General features: G+C 32.4%; 1 pseudogene; it reads left to right on the top strand.

The window, feature by feature from the left end:
* Nucleotides 1-836: 836 nt before the first annotated feature.
* On the top strand, nucleotides 837-1,936 carry LOC149158690 (leucine aminopeptidase 2, chloroplastic pseudogene; annotated as a pseudogene).
* The last annotated feature ends 993 nt before the right edge of the window (nucleotides 1,937-2,929 follow it).

The raw sequence follows: 2,929 nt of genomic DNA, 5'->3' as shown, positions 1-2,929 counted from the left end.
TAATATTTTGTTCCTCAGTGATTATTTTGAGAACATGGGATGTAATTTTCTTAATGGTTGGAGTTCTATCTTATACATGGCTCTACCATGAGACCATGGAAGTGGGAGTAAAGCTCTTGGGTGATATTATCATGTCATATTTTTTGTTGATGACAGTTTCTAAGGTAAATAATTTGGTTTCTATGTCTATGATGAGTCATAATCTTGTGGAATAATTTGATGTTCATTTCACCTTCTTTGAGCCATTGGATCTGAGGTATATGCCTCTACATAATTTTTTCTTATTGCAACATTTCATTCAATTGAATTTTTATATTGGTTTCTTTTATAGTGAGTTCTTCTATTTTTCCTTATTCCATAACGCATTGTTGAAATGTTGTCATTTCGAATTTTAGTTGTTTTGTATGCTCCCGTATGTTAAAAAATTCTTGTGCATTCCATCTCTTGAGAAATTTCTTCATTTAATTTTTCGTTTAAGGGAGTTGTTGTATCTGCTACGACACCACCAAAAAATTTAGCCTGTATATATAAATTTTTGGCCCCCTATGTTTTTTTCAAGGTCCTCCCAGTGACTATTCTCGTTGCTTGAACTGGTCAAAATCTTTAAATAACTAGTCTAACATTTATACTACAATTTCTCTGTTCCTGTCATTAAGTTTTATGGAATTTATAATAATTCACTTTTCCAAAGATATTGCAACATCATTCCTCTATTCTTTTTTAGTTAGGTGGAAAATATATTGTTTTGACACTTATGTGTTCCTTTTGTATGCCGAGCATTTTGAACAAAGTTGTAATCAAGAAAGGAGGTTTATTACCATGAGAAGCATATCTTAATGAGAATAGGTATTCTTGTGTCAATAGGGGTTCTTTTTGGTATTTATGAGGACACTCGTTTTGAGTGAGAGGAAAATAAGCCTTTCCTTAAGTGTTTGGATTTTATCCGACTTGGCAGTGGTCCCGAGTTTGAAGAAAAGTTTAATTTTATACAATAAGTTTTTTCTAGTGTTATTCTAACTAGGTAATGCACCTGCAAATGTAATTACTCATAGTGAACTCACAAATTATGCATCTAGTAGTTCCTCTATGTATAGTGATGTACTCACTACAAAGATATTGGATGTAGAGAAATGTGGAGATTGGAAAATAGGATCATATTTAGGGGTCGTTACAACATTTTAAAACCCTCTGAAGTTCATTCACCTTTCCTACCAGACTCTAACTAGAGATGTGATGACTAAGCTTGTTGTAGTTGTAAAATGATTGACATTTATTAGTGGAGGTTACAATATCAAGACAAGACCATGATGTCATATTGAACTCATTAAGTTTTACATGGGAGGTTGTCTTATAGCTTTATATGCAGCAAAAACTATTGGTCAAATTAAGTCTCTAAGGTTTGAAGTGCATTTTAGTATTATTGCATGTAAAAACATAATTAGTAGCACTAGTAAATAGCCTAGTGACATAATTAAAACTTAGAATGAGAAGATAATTGAGCTATAAAACATGGACACTAAAGGTAATTTGACATTGGTAGATGCTTTGGTTTATGTACATAAACAAGGAATTCAAAAGGTAATCGATCTTTCAACTCTCCTGCATAATTGGTCTAGGAAATAAAATGATTGGAATGTTCATTCCCAATGATGAAATGGAAGAAGAAATATCCAAAGTTGTGGAAATCATTGGAGAAATGTTTTGGATAATGCCACTAAGGTAAATATGTTAGAAATCGATGAAATATGGAATGGTGATATGGTGAATGCTAGAGGCCATAGGTGGCTCCATCACAGCTACACTTTGTCTTAATAATTTTGCCGATGAAAATGTATAATGGTCACATGTAGACATGGCTAGAGCTATGTGGCTTTTAGAGAAACATGGTTCCATAAGGTTTTTTGTCTCAACCTTGGTTTACAATCAAAATTTGTAGTGGTAACCTCACTAGCCACTAAAACTGTGACCTGCGACCTTCCCTGAGCACCATAATTTTTAGTAACAAATTACATCATGAAATCACAGTGATTTTTCATTGTGTCCCACAATCATGACATGTGAAGTCACTTGATCCAGTTCATGTGATAAACCTAGTGTACAACTCTAATATGTGAACCCTGCCACACATGGCTTCTTTTATATAACCACTCATTGTCCCATTCCATTCCATTATTAAGCCTTCACTGTTGAGCTAGAAACCCTCCTATGGATAACTATTGTTTTCCTCCAAATGACTATAACTATTTGATTTTATGACATTTCCTTTAAATCATTATATTCTTTCACTTTTGACTTATTTGTTAGATATTATGGTTCCTCCCCTATTTATTCATTGGGATTGATTAGATATTCTTCTTCTCTATATCATGAATATGAACAAACTTGATGGTTCAAAATGTGACAGGAAAAATATCAATGTGATGTATCCAAAAGGTGAACTTCAAATCAATTCTAATCACATAAGCATAATTTCAAAAAACCTAAATGTAGTTTTTTATTTCACACTAATATAACAAAATTTACATAATTGTGGAGTATAAGGGTTTTATCATTAGAGAAATCAATCATCTTTTAATGTTCAATTTTTTTTGTCACTTTGGGAAACCATGATTTACAATGAGTCCATATTGATAGAGAAAAAAACTCAATTGAAACCCTTTAAAAGACTCAATCACGACCATTGAAAGGTGGTAATGTGTAGACAAAAAATAAGCTAGATAAAAAATTCCCTATCTCCTATTTTTATTCACTAGAGTACAAATATATATATATAAACTATCAAATGAAATTTCATGTTCTAAGGGAGAACCTAGGGCTACCTCCTCTTTAATTGAACTTGGAATTCATGATTCAGGAAAATTAGCTACACTATATGAGGGTGAAAGAGGGTATTTTCTGATTAGAATGGGGTTGTCCTATGATCCTTTGG

The sequence above is a fragment of the Pinus tabuliformis genome, chromosome 5_2, assembly GCF_031772625.1.
Source record: "Pinus tabuliformis cultivar Carrire ecotype Pingquan chromosome 5_2, CPIR1, whole genome shotgun sequence".
In the NCBI taxonomy this organism is placed as follows: domain Eukaryota; kingdom Viridiplantae; phylum Streptophyta; class Pinopsida; order Pinales; family Pinaceae; genus Pinus; species Pinus tabuliformis.
The sequence above is the reverse complement of the archived record's forward strand: the minus strand, read 5'-3'. Positions and strand labels throughout refer to the sequence as shown.